Source organism: Numenius arquata, chromosome 4, assembly GCF_964106895.1.
Source record: "Numenius arquata chromosome 4, bNumArq3.hap1.1, whole genome shotgun sequence".
In the NCBI taxonomy this organism is placed as follows: domain Eukaryota; kingdom Metazoa; phylum Chordata; class Aves; order Charadriiformes; family Scolopacidae; genus Numenius; species Numenius arquata.
The window spans coordinates 34840566-34863646 of NC_133579.1; the positions used below are offsets into that span (position 1 = coordinate 34840566).

The window sequence follows — 23081 nt, forward strand, 5'->3', positions numbered from 1 at the left end:
GGCTCCCAGCTTTTTTGGGCATCCCATCCAAAGGTAGTTTTAAAGGAGAATAAATATAACCTTTGGAAATAAGTATTTGATTTGAACTATATATAGTAGACAGAGCAAAAGAAGGCACCGGTGGGGTAATGGAAGTCATCAGTGTTAGCCTAAATGTGACCTCGCCAGGCTGTGTGGGAATGGTGCTGTTACTATAGATTGCAATGAAAAGGTGAAAATAACACAAGGCAAGGGCTCTGGAAAAATCCCTTGCCACTGTTTAAGGCTGCACTGATGTCAAAAGATATCATTTGAAGCTGTCTGTGCTTTGGCTCGAGTCATAGAATCATCGAATCATCGAATCATTGAATCATAGAATCGTCTAGGTTGGAAGGGACCTTTAAAATCATCAAATCCAAACGTTGAGTTCAACCATTAACCTAACACTGCCAAAACCACCACTAAATCAAGTCCCTCAGCACCACATCCACACGTCTTTTAAATACCTCCAGGGATGGTGATTACACCACTTTCCTGGGCAGCCTGTTCCAATGATTGACTACACTTTCGGTGAAGAAATTTTTCCTAATATCCATCCTAAACCTCCCCTGGGCAACTTGAGGCCATTTCCTCTTCTCCTATCACTTGTTACTTGGGAGAAGAAACTTCCAGGACACTACAGCAATATGACCCGCTAAAAAATTTCACTGACAGTGGTCTGATTTAAAATAATGTCTGTGACTTTTAATAAGCAAGCCTTATCCAGATAACCGGCTTAAAGAAAACACTGAATACCAGCCATTCAGAAATGGGGAAAGATAGGTGAAAAGCAGAAGAAAATAATGCTCATTACCACTTGCATTCCTAAATATGCAGTCAGCCTCCTGCTCACAGCAGTGTCAACACTTTGGTGTGTCAGACAGACACATCGGAAAACTGCTCCAGTGGGTTTATGTAACATTATACACCCACACACAAATTTTATATAAATAAATATATAATTATATAATAAGTTGTGTAATAAGTTATGCTATGTGTCATATACTGCTGTTTAATATAGCATAATTACATATTTTTTCATAGCACTAAAGTTACAGGATTATAGCTCAACAGAAGGCCCAGTTATAACCCATACATTTTGTCAACTGTGATGAAAAATTTTAAATTTTTTTTTTTTTTCTCCCTATACGTCCATCATTCCTGAAGGTGTAAATGAGGAGGGCAATGTATGTAACACTGGCTAGTAAGGTATCCTGGTTGCCATCACAACCCCATGCACGTGCCCTCTAATGTTATTCTTAATGTTGCCATTTATCAAGCACGACTGCTGCATTGTAGGGACCGAGTTAATGTGACAGAACATCGCAGCTTTTCAATTTAGTGTGTTCATAACTCGCTCCTGAAGGAAATGTGCCTTTCTTTCTCCTCGTGAAGATCTGTTCTGCGAAGATGAACAAACTATCAGGATTAATTAAGGGGAAACGATTGTCCTATCTGAAAGAAGGATCCACCTTTAGGTGATACCGTATTTGAGAAAATGCAATTTATAAAAGGGAGTAACCAGATGATAGGCAAATTACAGCATGGACAGGTTTCAAAATCCTGCTTTCATCGGCTCAGGAAACTAAAGTGATGTGGGTCCCCCCTTCTCAGCTCTCCGCTGAGCTTGCTGGACTCGGTGCTTCGCAGCATCCCAGCCGGTACCCCCATCAGCAGAAGAAACCCCGTGGCAGCTACAACTTGTGCTTGAAATCCTGAGGGTCAACACGATGTCCAGCTGCCCAAGCAGCGTAACACAGGCTTTCCCCTGACATCTGTGTCCCCCAGTGTGAAGAGGCACACAATCGCCCAGGAAGAAGCCTCTTTGCCATGGTGGGGAAGGCAAGGCACCTCACTTTTCTGCATGGGAGGGGAGGGACCTGGGGGGGTCAGAGACTGTCCCCAGCTAGCAGTTCAGCATCAAGGCTGAACCAGAGATGTACTTGTTCCTACCTTAGCTATTGTTCTGACTCCAAAAGCTAGTGAGAAAGGGAAAGACTTCAGAGCAAAAACTATAAGAGGAGATGTGAAGATGAGAGTCGGGAATCAGCCCTTGTGAGGGCCCCTCACCCCAAGAAACTGAGACTTCAGTTTTTTTAATAAATCCACAGAAGGAATTAGGATGACAGAAAGCACATTGCTTTAGTGGTTGCTTAATTGTAGGAGTGGACTGTTTTTCTTTCTGCATAAATGATAAGTGCTTTTTTTGCATGAGATGAAGCAGGGAAGGTCATTCGGAGACCAGGAGCTAACGTGATTTTCCAAAACCATATGAAAGACAAGACACCCTGGTGACTGGCACTTGAACGTGACAGATGAACTTTATTCTATGACCAGATGTCAGCTAATCCCTGCTTCCATTCAGTGGCAAATTCCAGCAGCAGCGAAATCAAGCCTCTGACAAGCGCATGATTACATCTGATGGAATCACAAGTACCGAGGAGTGTGGTGGCCATAATGACTTCCACATCTATGGCGTTTGGTTCAAAAGCAAATAGATGAGGATGGATGCGAAGAGGAACCGCAGATATCTAGCATATCTGAAATATGCTCTCTCTTCTGTGGATTCCCCATAGAGAGAGAATTAAAATGGAGTTTCTGCAATTATTTCCAGAAGAACAGAGTCATTATCATTATATGTGAGAACAGATCTATGAAAGGAGTACGAACATGTAGCAAACGGTTTAGGGTAATTTCTTACATGTTTCTTTAATGCCTATCGCAACTCATTTCCTAGACTTTTAGCCATCATAAATAAGAGAAAGCCTCAGTGTGATTCATTACGTACAGCGAGAAGATGGTAAGTAGTAATCCATCAGCTCCCAGGAGAAAATATAATTAGCGCAATTAAATCAGGCTTCCAAATTTATGATAATATTAATCTCCAAAGACCTGAAAAGAGGTATTAAAAATGATTTGCTAGTATCAGTGCAGCCAATACACTTCCTGGTGGTGTGAGGGCTGACCAGCACAGAGCAGCTTGCAGGAATTTGGCTGCAAAGACCCACATCAAGGTCTTTTGGGTTTTTTTTTTCTTCTTTTGGAATGAATTCACCTTGTGATAACTTGATACATCAATAAAGACAAGAAAAGCCTTCTCCATTTTGACTCCTTTCAGAGAATTTGAAGTACAGCTCAATACAAGTAGCTGGAGATTGGCTTTTTGCCTGTGACCTCAAAATGCATTGCTCTGAGGTGTGAACCTCTCATTATAAGCTAAATTACACATGTCAAAATGCTGAACCTGAAGATGAAATCAAATTTGTAGGTTTAAGTACATCAAACATGTTGCTTCCATCTGGATACCTCGAGAATAAAATAAAATCTAAGACAGGCAAATCTGGTAACCTCGTGAGCAATTTGTTTTTTCAAAACTCTTGTTTCTCCAGGGGTTGGCAATAGTACACAGTAATGATGAATAAAGAACCAAAAAAAATACCTTTCCCATGTGAAAGTGAGCAGGTGGGTTTAGTAGCAGCGTAGCTTTGGCCCTCCTCAATATTTCAGCTGTGCCTGAGAAAACCCCTTCTGCCTGCTTGTTTTCTGTTTCCTATGGGTAAGACCCCAACCAGGGGAGGTGCCAGGACCCCTCACCTGCTTTTCCTCGTGACCTGTGGGCTTGATAGAAGATGGGGAGCAGCTTGCATCATTCTCACCAAAGGAGGAAAAGCAAAGCAGTGCAGGGCACCTCACTGCTGCTTTTCTGTCCTCCAGACAGTTTGTTCTTTGTGAAGCCAAGCTTTAAATTAGGATGTATGACCTCTAATGAAGGTCATATACAGAAACACATACACGGAGGTTCGTGAAAGTTCATAAAAGGTCTGCTATTCTACAGGTTAAAAGAACCCCCCAAATTGTAAGAATGGCTGAAGTGGGTCAACATTGGCTTAGGAAAGGGCTCTGAGGAGAAATTATGTTGTGTGAGGGTATGTTAGAGCCCACAAAGTATACTGGAGATAGTGGCATTATGACTGGATGAGCTCTCAGAAGCTCTCAGAGAACAGAGTAAAAATCTGATAAGAAAACTATATCCTACTCGATTTTGGAAGTCGGTCTTATGACTCCGAATTGACTTCTCTGGCTGGTGATTGTTCTGGTTTTGGCAAATTATTTAGGAATGACTGGAGAACTTAATGGGCAAAAAAATCAAAACAAAAGAAAAAAAAAAAGAAAACCTTTTCCTTAAGGATTATAAAGCTGAGCTGCTCATGGGACACGTACATTAATAACTGTGTCTTACATCTAACTCTTGAATAGAACTTCACCAGCCAGGCAAGCCCTTTGCCCCACAACAAAGATGACACTCAGAGAAGTCCTACACGGTAGGTGTTCCCAAGCACAGCCTGTCCGTTTGAACCACGAAGGTGAGTTTGGGTGATATCATAGGTAAATTAAATTGCTGCAAAAAAGATAGTTTGGATGAACCTGCAATACCTCTGCTCACCTTCAGCTGCCAGCTCAGAATGAAGCAGCACAGCTTTCCTCTAGATCCTACCAGTTCCATGCAGACACAGGAGCATCCCAGATGGTACTAGCTCAAATCACTTTAGATTACCATCACCTACAGTGGCTTTGACATTGGCTCAGACACTTAGCTCACATGTACACATCAACACCTAATCACTTACATTTAGGTGTCTTAATCTACAGGCTCGGCCACATTCCATTGCTTTTTCAAAGTCTGCCCAGTACAGCCATTCCTGCAGCAAGTCATGCAGTTTCTTACAGAGCTTGTACACACAGGCTGAGGACAGGAGGCATAATTTTGGGAGTCCCCGCATGTGATCTACTTGTTCTGACACTGGCAAAGTGCTGGCATATGTGTTTGAAGTGAGGCAGCATAAGTTATTCCCCATTTCATCCACTGGGTACAAATCTCACGGATAAATGCAAGTTACAGACATGTTCACCAGAACTTGTTTCTATTTATTTTACTGCAGGTCTTCACCTCCCCACTGGTTCCTACTATACCTACTACACCAGTTTCTCTCCTTAACCAATCTTTCTTTACAGGTCATCCAGTATATTTTCTCTGCCCCCTTCAAAACATCCGAGCAACATTCAAGAAACAGCACATTTCTGCTTTGCAAGTTGAAATAAGAAGTTTTAGGGGGAAAAAGTCTCTGAAGTGGGGGATGGTGGTGTCCATTTGCAGAGCCACTGAATAAGCAATGACCAAGCACCAGCAGAGAAGGAGCATTCCCCTCACTGGCATAACGCTACCCCAACAGTGAGATTAGCTAAGAATAGCCCTTTTTCTGGAGACTCTGTGGTTTCTTTTGAGACAGTGAAACCATATGTTGGGCTTCTAGTTTGCACAGTAGAAATGTGAAACAGGGACACGGACTCGGGTGCATGGACATACACACACATCTCAGTCTTTGCAGGAGATGGGAAGCAAAGTTTGTTTGTGTGGCAGATACAGAATGGTATTTTTATCTTCTAGCAGCTTCAGCGTGCCACATTCACCAGTGCTAACCTGACATCTCTTACCACAACTTCTGTGCTCTGTTTCTGTATCAAAAAGCAAAACTAGGAGCCAAACTCACCTAACACAAGCCAAATACTGAAGGCGAAGTGTTGTTCCCCCCGCTTTGTGCCTGTACGGTGAAGACAGTTTATTTTAAAACAAGCCAGCACGCACTGCTCAGATGTGTACCTGTACACAAACAGTTCCAGGGAAAGGAAGCCCCCAGGCTTTGTATCAATTTCTTTGACACCTGCCACCAATGCCATTTGAAGAAAACACCTGGTATTTACTCCTGCTTTTTCTTCATCTCATGTTCATAAAGTGTTTCACTGAAATATGGTTCATCCAAGCAGATAGTGAGCGAGCAGCCACTGCTGCCTGTCCCTTGGTCGAGGAGGACCCCTGGCTTTAGCGCTACAATCAAAGGAGCAAGTGTTGTTTCTCGCTTCATCAGTTAGAGCACAAAGTATTACTACACCATGGTGCCTTCAGAACATTCCAAAACAAGCATGTATCTTTGACAAAATCTGAAAATGGCATTTATTTGTAACTAATAATTAAGTTATCCATATCTTTTTGCTGTCCCCATTTGTTTCAGCAGTTGGGGATTATGAAAATCATGATAATTTGCATTCTAGAGTTTATGTCTGTTGAATCTTCTCAGAAACTGTCTGAGGTTATGGGAGAGGAATAAGAGAGCAGAAACTCCCTCAAAATTAGTAATTACTTGTCTAAATAAATAATACTTGCTCATGTCAGAAAAGTCAAAGCAAGACAGAATAGATCATACTATGTTGTTCATAGGAAAAATTATGTTTTTCAGAAAAGAAAACAGAAAATAAGATAAACTACTGGAAAAGATTCAGGGATACACAGGATGTCATTCAGACACTGCACATACTCTTTGAAGATGGCTGTTGTCACTGATTTGAGGTGACATTTTAGCAAGAAACAATTTACAAGAAATTAAGAAGGTGGGGAGTGTGGATACTGGAAAGATAAGAATGATGAGAAAAGCTGTTTAAAAGCAGTCAGAGAACAAAAAGATGAAAATTAAAATATGTAGCACAAGACAATCTAACACAAATAGGTTTTAAATAACTGAAACAGTTAAAACTGATTTAGGTGCCTTTTCTATGATGTGGTATCATTTTCTTTCATGCTTGCATTAGAAGAAAACAATTCACTGGAACAACCTAGAGGTTTTACTAAAAAAAAAAAAAATGAACAAAATTGTTAAAATGCACTTACCCTAAAAAAACATAGACAACTGTTGTCTAATAGAATTAAGATACTCCCAGGCTTTTTTTTTTTTTTTTTTATTTGGTCAATTAATAGATGCTTTGGGTCGCTGATGGCAAATCTGTTTCCAAAACAATCTTATGCAGTATTATAGGACTAGTAAAACCTGTTTTGTTGTGTCTTGATGCAATATTTAAGACTCAATTGTGCAGAAAAAAGCTGTACTTTGGCTCTTGAGAATGCTATCTGAGTGAATAAAGCTTGAAATATTTCCCTAAAACTACTTTTACAAGACTGAATTAACATTTCATTGCTTAAATGCCGTCCAATTTACCTAGGATGATTACACTTTTACATTTCTAGTCACTATAATCTCCTTTTAAAGCAGAGAAAAACAGAATGCATACGTGCTGCTAAAGTAATTAGTATTCTTGCACAATAGGAAAACACAGCAAGTTTTAACAACTAGCACTCACACAGCAAGGTAACAAGACTGGCTTTGAACCTGAGAGTCTCCCACACTGCAATTATTCTCATTACCACTGTGCCTCAGACTAACTCTGTTCGGTGCGAAAAAAGTAAGGAAAGTGTCATAGTGATGAGCGTTTGGGTGACAGTTCTGTCAAAATATTGGATTAAGCCCATGGTGCATTTCTGTTTCCATCATGCAAAAAAATAGTATTTGTAGAGAAAGTTGAGGTACTTTTTTGTTATATTAAAAGCTTTGACAATATTTCTGAAATTATGTATGTATGCATGTGATTATTTCAGCAATTGGTACAAATCGACTAGCTGTGCAATTGGTTGGAGACGGGGAAAGATGCAGTGAGAACTTGAAATGCTTTTCTGTCGTAAACACTTTTGTATCAAGGTTTGGGGGTACAGCAATTGGGCCTCCAGGACATGTGTCTGGGGTGCATTTCCGCTAGCAGCTATCCAGGACATTGCCTTCTAAACTTGCTCACAAAGCAGAGTCTTTTAGTCTTACTACTAAAAAATTATTGAATGTGATTATGCAAGGCTGTTATAAAGAAGTTAATGACATAGCATATTTTTACATAAAATTAAAATATAATATTAGAAAAGAAACATACTCATATAGCATAATTGCAGCAACATTAATTACAACACATATTATCAATCTTTAGTTACAAAGGAAACCAAGGCTGTGCAAGAGCAGCAAGTCTCCAAATGTGTCTCTGTTGGTTTCTTCCAGTAACTTTTGCCCTCACTGGGCAATTCCATCCAAATCTAACAGCAGTAGAGGCCTGGGACAATGAGCTTCCTACAAGTTCATGAAAAAACAGTGGCTGCTTGGAGCAGAGGGGTCCGCAGTCATGCTAATTGGAGGAGTTGAGGAATCAGGACAAGGCTCATGTGACAAAATCACAAACACACGCAATGTGGTTCTTCTCACAAACACATGCAAGTAAGTGGTTGTTGACTGTTTTCCACTCATGGCACTGTTACAGTCCTTGCAGATTGAGACTTGGAAATGTAGACTTGAATCATGTAAACGCCTCTAAACATATGGACTTTTTAGGATACTGGATAACTCGTGCTGCTGAATGCTAATGCTTGTACAAATGGATGCATTCTGGTAGGATAACTTCAAAAATTGTGCTCTTACATTGTGCCAGCCCTTTTCAACTAGTGGGATTCCTATACAATTTTTCACTTGCATAAATTACACCATTAATTCCTGATAGCTGTGCAACACGTGCAATTAGAGTCAGTATGAAAATGTTATTTGTCCCTGTTCTCTTAATGCCTACTTGCTCTGTCTCTCAGTCTGCAGAGTATATGGTCAAATATCCAAAACATTTCCAAGTGACTTGCTAAGAGTATGTTATATTTCTCTTCTCCCCCTGCCTCCAGATTGGGGAGTTTCACTTGATTTCTAGCACTACTGCCCATGTAAGAACCAAGCAGGCAAGCATACTGCTCCCCAGGAAGCTATAGCTTTGCTTAATGAATCCTTTTCCTGAAGAAATCTTTCTATGCCAATTACAAACCAAGGTGAACTCTTTGGTCCTGTTCATAAAGTAAATCTGATAGCTATTTCCCTCAGCCTGTAGAGGAACGACAAGCTGTTCAAACACTCCAACGGAGCTCTCATTTATAGTCCTGAAGAACCTCAAGGCCGAAGAAAAGTAAAACGGTGGTAAAAACCAACACCGAAGCAACTAATTAGCTTCCATAAACATTACGGGGAATTTCTTCTTTGATCTGTAGGTAATCTAAATTGCAAAATAGCATTGGCCAAATTCTGCTCCCATTTCTGGCACAAAAATTGAAGGCAGTGCTTTAGCCTGGGGACCAGCCTGCCAAATTAAGAGCTGGAATAGAGGCATCACGCCTTGTTGAGCCTCCAGAATTACAGTATTTATTTACAGTTGGGGGATGGATGGCTAATGGATCTGCCTACCCATGGAGCTAAAAACCCAGCTCCTTCTGTTGTCTGCTCCTCACTTCAGTCTCTTCTGTAGCGGAAGAGAAACAGTCCCTGGCATGAACAGCACTTTGATGCAAAGAAGACATAGCCTTTCTATAACTGTTTCAGTCATCTCCCCTCCCTGATCACTGCCTTCAGAGCTCTGTGCCGCTGTCAGAAAAAGGAGCCTTCGCCTCTGTGAGCAACAGTAAAGGAAGCAGTAAAAAGGCCTGATCGTAAGGTTTTTTGTTGTTGAAACAAGAGCTGAAGTCAGAGGAAGCTTGAGCACAACAGAAGTGTGCCCATTAGCACAAAGCCCACACATTTTCTTTGCTCTCAGGGTCATGTCAACATATGGTTGTCTTCAGCGCTCTGGAAGTCCTAATGTGAAGAGGGACTTGGGCTCTGTACGTGGTTTTACACTTTCCTCTAAGGAAAGTTATGGAAGTTGCTAAGGGTTTTTCTGGTTTTTTACTTTATTTTAAAGACATGCCAGGGAAACTGGGAAATCAAAGCCAACTATAAATGCTACATTAACCTTACCACCTTCCCTTTCCCTTATTCTACTTGTGGTTTCAGTGTCAGAGAGCAGTTTAAATAGCAGCTGAGTCTTGATCCGTCAGAGCTCCACAGGCATCTGTGTTCACAGCTGTGGAACAGCCTCCCAGGTCGTCAACTAATACACTTAGGGATGTGTTGTCCTTCTGGGAGCCATTTTCTTGTGAAACATTTCGAAAGCTTTAAAATTAATTTAATTTTTTTTTTTTTAAATATGAACTCTCCCAAAGACAATGGAAAACACTGGAGGAAACCAATGGACATTTGGGGATAAACAAATACAGTACTGATGTAGATCGTACAGCACAACTCAGATTATTATACATACTCTGCCTATTACACAGATGTATATAAATGCCAAAAATGCTATGTTTTACTGGAAAAATTAAAAATATTTTTTAAAACTTGAAATAAATATATATATACATACATTTCAAACTCAATATTTTCAGTGTTCAGTACTGGCTCCAATGCTACTCTCCTCCCTTTCTACCTTCCCATTATCCCAACATTCTTCCTTCAGACTTAAAAAGACAGAAGAAGAAGAAAAGTATCTGGATGGCAAAGTCTTTTCATTTCTCAGCTATAAAACTGAGAAAAACAGGTGGCGTTTTGTGAATTTTCTAGAAAAATACTATTTGCTACAACATGGTTTTTCATGAGGAACAACTCTATTTGAAAAGATGTTTTGACATTTAGCATATATAATCTGAGGCTCCAATCCTATAAATGCCTGGGCAGAGACTTAACCTTGGGCATCTGTGCTATCTAAATAAACTAAGTGGAACTGATCATGTGTAAGATTAAGAACACCTTTAAGTGCTTGGAGGATCAAGGACACAAGCAATTTTTTGAGGACCTGATTTCTATGCAAATAATAGGCCTTCTGTCTATTGGAGCCAAACACCTAGAATTAGAGTGTGGAGAAGTATTTTAAGACTTTGTTTGTTCCTCATATTTGAAACCTTCCCTTAAAAGCAACAGAAAATATCTGACAAAAAGTTGTCAGATAGTGTATTAATCTACTCCTAATTATTCACTCTCTAAGGGGAAAATGCTGCTGTCTGCAAGATGATTTGATAGCAGAAATCTAAAATGTGGCCTCTAAATAACTTAAATTTTAAACATTATTCATCACTTCCAGTCATTATCATTAACAGGTATGTGAAATACTGTCATACCTAGAGGCTGCAGTGAAGATCAGATCCCCCTTCTGAAAGACACGGATAAGAGCCAGTCCATGACTTACAGCATAAGCAGACAAATCACACAAACGGTGATAAAAATTAGATATTATCATGGCCATTTCACTGGATGAGGAAGAAAAGCACAGAGAGATAAAATTATTTGTTCAAGGCTGCAACGCAAGGCCAAGACAGAATGCCACAACAGAACTTGTCCCTGTCCTATTGTTCTCCTACAAGGTTATCTTTTCTCAGTCTCGTCACCTTCCCTTTAATAGAAAGGTCTTCAGTACTACACCTAGAAAATCATTATGATCACCAAAACCAGAGCAGGCACGAATAGTACCTGTTGGTCAATTTAAAAAGTGAGAGAAAAATGAATCCTAACTCGCTAAGGCTACTAACGTTAACTAAAGAGCTATGTTGATGCATTAATGCAGCTTGTAGGACTCATTTGCTGTATTCAAATAGCTGATATTCGCTGCTCAGGATTCAAACTGTGCCTCTGTGATAGAGCTTCATGCAGACAGCGCCACGGAAACCCAGGTACGTGTTTCATAGCCCTGCTGGGAAAAACTGTTGTTTATTCAGAAACACGTTTTCTATGGGGTTCACTCTTGAGCAGCAAGACACAGGAAGATGGAAGAGCCTGAACACACTTTTGGGTGTGCTTTGCCACGGAGGGTGAGACAGAGGGGGAAAGAAGACAAATAAAAGGAGGATAAGTTGAGCTTGAATCAAACATAGATACCATTTTTCAGAAAGGACACTGTCTTTTTGAGGGTGTGAGGAAAAGGATCTCTGCTCTGCGATTTCTCGCACTGTCAAGCAGCTCTCGCCCGTGTGGTTTCCTCTGACAGAGCAGTCATTTGTCCTTGTGCACCCAGCACTGGTTTTCTAACAGAGACGTCTCATCTCCAACCCCCTCTCTTTCCAGTCACCTGAGTTTTCCAGGATCCATTCCTTGGATAAACCATAAGAGAAACCACTTCTGCAAGCTTTAACTACGAGCATAGCTGAAGGCTGATTGGGCATGGGGAGAAATCTGCTGGTTCCAGGGTATCCAACTGACGTTTTCCAAAAATGCCAGCAAGTCACCTGCCATCTGAAGGTGACAAGGGCAACAAAGGTTTTGAAAGCCTCGCAAGATCTAGAAACCGTAAACTTGTCATAAAACTAAGTTTTTCTAAGCTTACAAAAGTTGAAGACCCAGCCAAACTTACACACAAATTTCTGAAAGAACGAAAATTTCATGTATGTATAACCTCCATGCTGTTGCAAACAGAGACTACAGATCAAACTTGATTATTCAGATTGTGGTCATGGGACAGGAAGGTCTTCATCCCATAACCAAATTTCAAATCTAATTCAAGTTAGTAGTAGCTGATACCCATCTTCTCTCTGGAAGAGTCTGACTTGCCTTTGTTGGAGAAAATTGGTAAAGTATTTCCCATGCCACAAGCCTCGTTCAGTGCTGCTTCTGAAAACTATTTTGGCAGCTCTGCAGAGGTGGGCCACCATCTCCAATTGAACACCTGAGCAATGTGGTATTTAACATTACAACTGCCCATCTGCACTAGTATTTTCAATGTTAATAGACACTGACAAAGCTGAGACAAAGAAAAACCTTACAGAAAACAATCTTCTTGCAATTATGATTATGAATGTTTTCCATAATCTCAGTCAAGCTCTTTGTGCAAGATCTCCACTGATGCTGCTGATTGATTCTTTGTAGACAGGATTACTGAAGGGCCTGTGAAAACAAATAACTGGAAACATCTTCCCTGCAACTCCCTAATGCTGTTCACAACAGTTTCATAAAAACACAACCTTACTTGTAACCAGGTGAGGGAAATCAGCAGGGCCTCATGGCCAACTCTTACATATTATATTCTGCTCCCAGCAGCTGTAAATTCAACACTTCGCTAGGCGTTAAATTTACTCTCAAGAAATATTTTCTAAGAGAGGTGACAGAATTATTGCACTGTTGCAGCTGTGGGGACAGATGGCAGTATGCCAAAACTCCAAGAAAATTTTAAATTAGAAATCTGACCATCTGCTATAGGTGGGAAAAAAAGGTTTTCATACCCAGGCTCCTCCCTCAGCCTTGTAATTTTCCTGGTACTGAAATACATGATATGATGTGCAATGGATGCAATATGCTTTCCAACTATTTCTCATTTGCAACTGATAAGCACTCAGCCTATGACAAACCAGGGTAGTACTTTGCAGAAACTTCCAGTTACTTTGGGATACTCCCTGCAACAAAATCTGCTTCGGTTTACTTACCTGTTACTTGAAACAGGGAAGGTTCAACAAGAAGAATGTAACATTTTTATCACCTTCATCCTAACTAGCTCTTCAATCAACAGTTATAGCTGGTGTATCTTTAAACATTAAGGTAAACAGTTTAACAGCTTTTGAAAGATGTATGGAAAAAAAATTGGAGGAGGACTCTGTTCAGATAGGTGTCGTGGTTTTGGCCGACTTTACCAAAACCGGACCGACAGATGGCCCTTTCCCCCCAGCCTTCTCCCCCCCCAAAAAGAGGAGAGAGGAGGAGAAAGAGATAAGGAGATTTAGAAGTTTAGAATGAACTAAACTACTTTAATGAAGAATTAATATTAAAATAAAAATAAAGAAGAAAATAATGAAATAGATACAATATATACAAAACCATATCAAGCTCCCAGGATGACAGTCACATCACCGGCAGGCACTGGGGAAGTCCCAGACTGGACTCAGTGACGAATGGGAACTGGATTCCAGCTCTGGAGTCAGGAACACACGGATCGGGATCAAAGGCAGATGAACAGACAGAGTCCTCTCTGGACGTCGGCCATCGCAGGAAGGGGCTGACCCTTTGATCCCTCAGCCTTTATACTGAGCATGGGGCAGATGGGATGGAATACCCCAGTTGGTCAGGTTTGGGTCACCTGTCCTGTCCACTCCTCCCCACTGATGTGACCTCTTTACGTTTTTTCCGTTTCCGACCCTCTAAGGGGGCAAATAATGAAATTGGCTGACCTTGGTTGTTATAGCAATAAGTATAAGCAAGGGCCTCTCTGCATACCATTCCTTGGCATGGAGCACAAACATTGGGCTTATCATTCTGAGAATGAGCAGTTTTCTCCACAATATGCCGTTAATTTCAGAGAGTTAGAGGAGGCCTAGGTAGGATGTAAAGTCACAGAACAGAAAATTGGTCCAGTTTTACTTCAAACCGGGACATTCCACCCCTTATTCCATACCATTTGCATCATGCTTAGATTACAACTACTAAGCTTAGATTACAACTACTAACTACTACAACTTCAAACCGGGACAATTTATCCCTCATATAAGAATGTTTTGAAATTCTCAGTAAGTACATAACTGGAAATTTTTTATTAAGGGTTGCATGAATATTGACTGTATTGCTTTTATACAATTCCACATTACAGCCTATAAGAATGATAGAAAAGTATAAAAGTGGATCTGGTGTATCACATCATACATATATAGATAGGAAAACACGTTATGCACAGGAACACAGATGAATATGGCAAGTCCTGCCAGTAAAATGTACACCCCACTAGTTCATTTAATCAACAGTGGAGATGACTACATAAAAGAATTATTCTAGTTAAGTGTATATACTAATACTTAATTTTAATTATATATATCATTATAATCCTCCCTGAATTATTCAAACTATCACTTTGTTTCTATTTTTGCTATACTAAGTAGGGGGAAGAATAAAGCTTCTGAATACATCTAGAGGCATGTATTAACTCAGAAGCTTCTTCAAAGGTCAGTTGCACTTGTGAATATGAAAAAAAAAATTGAAAAAGAACTTTCACAGATTCTCACAGCAGATAAGAGACCTGCAGACAATTCCCAAGACACAGGCTTTCTGCAGGAAATTCACACTGCCCATGGGCCACCTCTTTCTTTCCAAGTCTCTGTTTCTGCCTGTACAATGCTCTATGAAAAATGCCTGGGGCCTCCAGGTCCACTAAATGCACACCTTTAAAGCCGACTGGCTCATAGGACCCCATGAACAGGCTGAAGGAGCTCCCTTCTCCAATCCGAAATGACACCAGAGACACTCTAAAGGTATTTAAATCCGAAGCACCAAGTTAGCACCCTACCTGGGCCCCTTTTGCACAGAACAAAGCTGTTTGCAGTGAATATTTTTTTTCCAGAATGCTCTTTGCAATATGAAGATGTAGCTGACATACCTTCAGAATACTGAAAAAAATCACAAATACTATTATAAACAGACCAGATCGTTTAGGGACAGAGAAGTCACATTTCCACAACAATGACCTTTTTGGGATTACTACAGAGACATGCCAAGGAAATTTGGCCAAGTCTTATTTTTAGTACATGGCTTTTATAAACAGATCATACCTGATACTGGTGGGTAATTATGCAGTCACTTTATCAACTTTCTACTCCTGCTAAATTTTTGGAACCATGTGCAGGTTTCCCACAAAAACTGATTTGGGGCTATTCTCTCAGTGATTTGGTGACTGTGGAAAAACATTCTGTTTTTCCAACCAATGTGAGGTTGTCTGAAACAATAAGATATCAAACACTAGATAGATCTGATATTGCGCCACTGTAGGGCTTCACAACCGCTATCAATTTGTACTCCTGTAACACCTAAGATGTCCACAGGACTTTTAAACAGATGAACACAAATTTCAAAAGCAAGGTAAATAGTAATTCAGATAGATCAAAATGCAAAAAAAAATAGATAATAAAGAGCAGTGGAAAGAGTCAGAAAAAGGATGGCAGGCATTAACAATAAATAAAAACTCTTGGGAGGGGTTCAGTAGTTACACTTAGCTGCCACACATAGTAAGAGTTTTCAGCATTGCTTACTGGCCATGTAATCCTTTCAAAATTGATTTCAAAACACAAATTTAACACCTTTATTTTAAATTTAGACTTCAGACTTTCATTAAAAGGGCTCACAGCTGGGTGCTTTTAGAAGGTTTGGGGGAAAAGAGTGGTCTAGAAGCAGTTGCTGTTTAGAACAGCATGAGTCTTTTATAACATCTTTGGCTGGTGCCATGCAATTTTACACTTTTTCATGCATTTAGAACTTTATGCCTTTCCTCCCAGTTCATGCAGAATTTTGAAACAGTCATTAACCAACACATTAGTGAGAAAACCAAATGCTTTGTGCTGAATGCCATCGTATGACACTTATTGATGCGCTCATGTAAAACCCCACTGCAGATTTCCAAGATTGTCTTACTGTACATGCCCAAGCCACGGTTTTGTACTGAGAACAATAAGCAGCTTCTCCACTGAGCACATGAACCAAAGCTGCCCTGGGATCACCCCTTCAGCACACAGGGGAGAGGACTGGACTGAACTTTACCACTTTTAACTAGCTCAGAAAGCGTGAAGCCCTGGAGAGATCCAAAGAAATGTGTTTTCTTTCCTTATCCTATTCATTTCTTCCTTCTCGCTGTGGAATATTAACCTCAGTCATCCTGCATTGCTCAGCTGGACAGCATCCTTCAGTCGATGGAAAGGACCTTTAAAATAATGCATCTGGAAGACTTCACGATCAGCTTCACAGCTCACTCCTCCTCCTCTCTCTATTTCCAATTCTATTGTAAGGCCATGTGCATCTTCCCCATTCTGTATACACAGAAAAAAGTCCTTTGACAAAATCACATTTTCATCGATAATGGAGGTATGGTCTTGAATAATTAAGATGACTGAAAAGATCTATAATCCAATGCTAGCATTAAAACGTAAGATATAATCAAAATGGCCTGAAAAGTTCACCTTTGAGAAGCATTGTGTAGAACTCATCAACAATTTAAAACCTACCAGGGTGGGTGGGGAAATTTTATTGCATTTTATCAGTGAGCAATCACAATTTTATTCTTTCTTTGCTTACCCATTATCCTTTTCATCCTAGACTTGTCATCTCCTTTCCTAATTTTCATGTTAACTTAGTGTGAGCTTTCAACATGGAACTTATATTCAGGTTGGAACACATGGGCAGCCAACCCTTTGGAGAAGAAAATGGATATGGGTGGGTACTGCAAAAAGCATCATGCTCATTCAGAATGTGTAAAGAGTAAATATAACAATTTTAAAGGAAATAAATATGAAGCTGCATAAAAATGGATGATGTAGGCTATTGTAGGCTATTTTTATAATAGCTACCCTACAGTTTTAAACCAACTGGGGGGCAATTCTCATTGTAAATAAAGGTAGAGGATAAAGGCAGTAGCACATCTGAAGCAAAAAAAAGCAATCACATGAAAATGCAATTATGCAACACATAGCTGCTTCATGTAATCTTAACCTTATAAGCCAAGATGAGTCAGTAGATCTGTCTTCGGAAAGACTGACTACAAAGAGAGTGTCTTAGATTTTCTACATGAGCGAGTAAAAATTACGCTGGCATTGATAAGATTTGTTTGTATTACAGAAATGAAAACAACTTTTCTTGCCTAGGTCCAGCACGCGTTACTTTATCTGATTCTGTCTCTTGAGCCCTTTTTCTCACCTATTACATATGGTTCAAAAATTCTTTAAATAAGTTATTAAAAATAAATATAACATTTTCCTTCCTCTTCCCAGTATCTTCATTTGAGATCTAACTCTTTAATGGTCTCTGAAAGCAGAGAGCCATACAATATAGTATAAAACTCAGATACGAAAACATTGCTTCATTCATCATGAGAGTATTTTCTCTCTTTCAGAATGCCTGGATGTTGTACTTCTTATACCCCTTCCTCATCATTATGGCATTTATGCTTCCTGTGTCTGACATTTCAAATTTCTCTTCAAGGATCTTAAAGGTCTCATGCTCTGATTTTTTCAATGGCATTTGAAGCGGATTCTTTGAATAATGCTTGCTCAGTATTACAACTTTTTAACTGTATTATGTATATTTAAAATACTTTATTAATATACTATGTTAGGATCTTTTTGCAATAGCTTTCTACTCCATAACTATCAATACGTTCTATGACAAAAATGAAACAATGCATTTTTCTGATATGTGAGTAGGACATGCACTTACTACAAACTTTCCAGCTTCTGCATTGGAGTGAGAGCCCCTGACACGTCTCAAGCGCTTAAGAAGGAAAAGTGAGCACAGGACACAAAAGAGTCTCTTGGTACTCTCTAACCAGCCCTGCAGTCTAAATAACCAGGGGTTCACAGCTACAGAAGCTGTCATGACTGCTTCTGCCCTGTAGTCTGGATGAAAAGCCAGACGATCTAACCCTCCAAAAATCCCCTGGGACTTCTACAAATCATGGAAAGAGAAAATGGAAATGAATACTGGTTTTATACCTGGTTGCTATATTTCAGATTATCTTAGATCCAAAATCCATCGGGCGCAGATCCCTCCTGTAGGTTGTACATGACTCAGAACAGCGTATATGACAGAAGCAATGGGGAAACCACAAACTACAGCATTAAGATTTTTTTAAACATTACTTAATATAGCTACAACTGCAGTAGCATGAAAAGACCATCGTCATGTGGAAGGCACTGCCCACAAATACAATGGCTGACAGTCCATACCCAAAGAGCAAAAGTGAGCCTTTAGAAAAGATAAAATGCAACTAGAACTAAACATCTTCTTTGCCTCAGTGTTTACTGTGAAGATGAGGAGAGGTTCAGGTTCTCCTGTCATACAGAAAAGCTTGGCACTCGATGACTGGTAAACTTTGTTTCTTCATTTGTGAGGGGTTCCTGTTAAGTGTTCCCAGGCAAATCAGCCGAAAAGCATCAGAAGAACAAAATTATAGCAGAAAAAAAAAAAAAAAACACAAAATAAATATGGTATGCCATGGAAGACCCAGCATGACTGGGTCTGTGGCTTAGAAACCTGATGGAGTCCTTTGAAGGAATAAAGAAGCAGGTGGACAAGAGAGATCCTCAGATGCCTACATGCGCATTTGATAAAAGCCTTCATGAAAAACTCTAAATAAGCTAATGCACCAAAGGACTGGCCACATGCAAAATGGGTTAGCTAACCCAAAAGAAACATTAGGGCACAGATAATCACTTTTCAGATCAGAGGGATGTCCCCAGTGGAGTCCAAGAGAGGTCTGTGTTCAACCCAATATGAACAGTGAGGTGAGAAGACTTTCTAGTAGTATCAGGTTACTCAGGGTGCTAAAAAAGATGGCTAATAGAAACGTGGCAGAAAGACTTACAAGACTGAGTGACTGGGTTATAAAATGGCTGATGTAATTCAATGTAGATAAATGTAAAATAAGGCATATGGAGAAAAATCCAACTTTCTATACACATATATTAGCAACAGGTCCTGAGATTATTATTAACATTTAAGAACAAAATGCTGGCAATACAATAGACAGTTTCACAAAAATGTCAGGTCCGTTCTTAACAGTGATAGAAAAAAAAAAGCAAATTGAATGTTATGAATTATTAGGAAGAGAACAAAGAATAAACCAGAGAACATTTTTATGCCACCATATAATCTAGAGTGTACCCTGCCTTTTTAATAATGTGTGCCGTCTGGTCCATTATTACAAAAAGGACATAGTAGAATGGAAAAAAGTTCAGAGACGACAAAAGGAAGATGAAAAATACTGAATCTGGTTCTTCTGCAGCAAAAATGGAGTCCAAACACAGATTTTTTCCTTTTCAAAGATATTCCTAAATACGTAACAAACTTCAGCATGTTTTTCTGCAGCTGCTGTACAATGAAACTCCTGATGTTTACAGCTGTAAAGCAATTACAGACATTTGGGTGAAAATCATCATGTAGATAATAACATTATTATCCAGTATCCTTGAATAAGAAAGAGGAAAAACTTTCAGAAAACTACTGCAAAGTCTTAGAGTGTTGTGTTACAAACTAAATTTAAAGGCACAATCTTCTAAATTATCCTACGCAATTTGTGTTTCTGTCCACTAAGTCTCACATTCTCTAAAACTGCTGTTTAGCTTCCTCCTGAGATAAAGAGAAATCCCCAAACTGCTATTTCTATTCTTGTTCTGCTAAATGTACTCCTAGCTCCTAGCCACATCCATCACCATCCCTCAGCACAGCTCTTGAGAAAAGCATTTTCTCAGCATGGAAATTAAAGAGGAAAAGTCACTTCTAGGGATATAACCCATGTTGCTTTGTGGTCTCCACCTGGCATAATTTTGCCAGCATTTTGGCTGCCTCCCAAGAGGAACTCGGGTGGTTAATTTGGTCCTGGAGGAGCACAACATTCAAGGTACCATCACGCTGCTTTTTTTACTGTGCAAATCCCCGGTCCAACAGCTTGGATTGACAAGCGTTTTGCTTAAGATATCGACCATTTCATTCAGATGCATCTGATAACACTCCTGCCCGGCAGACGTTATACTCCCCTATCTTCCTACACCTTTCCCACCAGGAGCCCTGACACAACCCTCCCTGGTTCCTCACCTCCACTGGTTTCCCCAACTCAGGCCGAGATCCTCGCTACATGCTATAGCAACAGGGCAGACCCTTGCAGTCTTCTAGTACACTATCTTACTTTGACAGGGCATTACAAAAGGCAGGCAGACCGATTTTCCCTCGCTATGCTGATTGTGGCATGTCAGCATGATCTCCTGAAGCTGGCACAGAGCAGTCATCATGCCTTTTCTCTAGAGTGGCAATGAAAATGGAAGACTCTAATGGGAAGAGGGAGAGGTGAATTCTCAGACAGCTGAAGCCGCAGCCATGGATTCTCCTACTTCACAGCAGCCATGGCTTACCTGAGTCAGACCTGCAGGTGCCCTGAGCATTGGACAGCTTTTCTCAACCTCTGTTGCTATATTTCACAATAAAACTGAGATGTGCTGCTCCCAGTTTTAAGTGTTCAACTTTTGCATGAAGGCAAAATAACCAGTCCTATGATGCATGCATCTGAACAGCTCTTAGAATAATACTAAAGTTTTACTTTAGCCTGTTCCAAGAGGGGATGCTCTTTAGAAGTAGGGGAAGGGGTATTTGAGGAAATATCTGTGCATTTATATATTCAAGTCAAGTTTCCTCTGTATTTTACCTCTCTAAAATGGAGTCTGGTTGGCAAGAATGATAAAGTGACATCTTCCCTTTACCCACAGATAAAGACAGTATGACCAAAGTGTTCTTCCAGCATCGTAATAATGGAGGAAATAGTAAATAAGGCTTGTCTCCCCTTCCAACGTGGGGAAGAAGGAATTCAGCTGCACTTCCTTCTAGCGTTCTGCGTTCCCTCAGGTTCACCACCTTCAGTGTTAGGGATATATCTCCATGCCATCCATGATACATGTGGGCCATATGTTACATTCAAAGCTGAATACGCTATCTAAGGACTTTATATGGAATAAAATTGATGGGAAGAATTGAAGAAGAAGCAGGCAGCTACTATATGCAAAGCTGAAAGGTAACAGTAAGTGGCAAATGTGACCCAGATCATGTTTTCCTGAAATTCAGACAAGAGGTCTGAATTTTAGAGTCCTTAAGATTACAAATGCTTGTACTGAATTTCAGTATTTGAGGTGCTACACAGAAAAGCTTTCATATAAAAAGATCCATCAAAAAGTATCATCAGTATTATGTTACAAATGATTGAAACTACACCACTTCTCATAAGCAATGGAAGATACTTTCCCAGCATAATTTTTCAATTTAAGTTACCATTGCAACTGTAGTACGATTTAAAATTGTAGAACAGAAGGGTCAAAGAATATTATATAGTAAGACAGGTGGTTCTATAATATTTTCTTGGTATAATAAGGTACTAATGTACTAAGGTATTAATGAAGTCATATGAGATCCTTGCTATAAACACCTTTTAGCTCAAAGGTAAATTTTCTGAAGAGTCATAAGTGCCTGAAGACAAAGGGAATAAAATAAATAATGTCTCCTCAACCATAACTGTAGAATATTGGAGAGATATTAAAATAAAATGCCATGACAGTCTATCAGGTAAAAAAAAAAATGCATCCTTTATGTTTTCACCTCCTATTTCAATAGGAGCCTTCCCTCTGTGAGCATGGCAGTGGTTAACTTTCCCTGCTACCACTTGAAGACTTACTGCTACCCACGTCGCAGGACACTGAGCATCCTGTGACACAGCCCAGGCAGAAAGCAGAGAGGGCAACAGATGGGTAGTTCACTGGGCCCCACAAAAGCAAATGTTGAAGCCTGTTAAAGCAATCTGGGAGGGAAAAAGGATGCATGACACCTTAAGGCTGAAGTAGATGGGACCTGGGCAGAAAAACCAAAAGGGACGTCCTGGAAAGCCTGGGACACGTCAACCTAGTCACCTTAAGGAAAAGACTCTTACAGAAGAGGAAGATGGTCCCCACCTCAGACAGAGAACTTTCAGTGAACATGACACAGCTCAACGCTGTTCACAGCCCCTGGGCCCCACAGTGCCCCCCAGCTGCCCCCAGCCCAGGGACTGAGTCCTTTCTGAAAGACCGGACTCCTGCAGAAGTGTTTCCTGGATATCCTGAAGCAACGCCAAAACAAAAGACAGGACCTATGCTGCAAAGTCAGCACAGAAACAATGGGATTCAATGGAAAGTACCGAAATAAATAATGCCTTGCCTTTTTCATTGAGCAAATTGTTGGAGAAAAGCTCCATCTGGCATAATTTCTTGTAGTGTCCTCTTACATTTTTCTTTCATTCTTAAGTTTCCTTTCTTTGATTCTTTTTTAAATTGAAGAATTTGCCAGACTAATTTTCTTTATATTAATCAGATTGTTTGAAAAGTCACTTTCCTGTGGTGTTAATAGTCCCAAGACAGGAGAAACAAGCGAAAAAAGCAAAATAACCCAAAAATATTTCCTTCCCAAATGGTCATGTTCACAATCAAACTGTTGTCATCCAAATGAATTTGCATCTCTAACTGTATGCTGTAACCCAGGTGTTAAAAAGATCCTACTGTAGATACTTGTATTCCTTGAACAGTAAATCATTTATCACACTTCCTATTAGGAAGTGCTGGGGAACATTTTGTGTGTCCAACAAAAAATTTCATTGTATTTTTTCTGTTTGGGCAGAACTTTAGTATTAATCTGTCTTTGGGTTGCAGAGGGATTTTCAAGAGCTCTGCATTGGCCTATTGGCTCCCATTGACTTCAAGTGAAAACAGAATGATGAGCATGTTTGAAGATCTTATAGCAGAAGTAAATTTGAATAAAAGGGTAAGTTATTGACCC

The 23081-nt window shown here is 39.9% G+C and overlaps 1 protein-coding gene across 1 annotated transcript in view; it reads right to left on the reverse strand.

Moving 5' to 3' along the window:
* Positions 1-23081, reverse strand: part of TMEFF1 (transmembrane protein with EGF like and two follistatin like domains 1) — a 123399-nt gene that overhangs the window by 51541 nt on the left and 48777 nt on the right. The window lies entirely within an intron of this gene.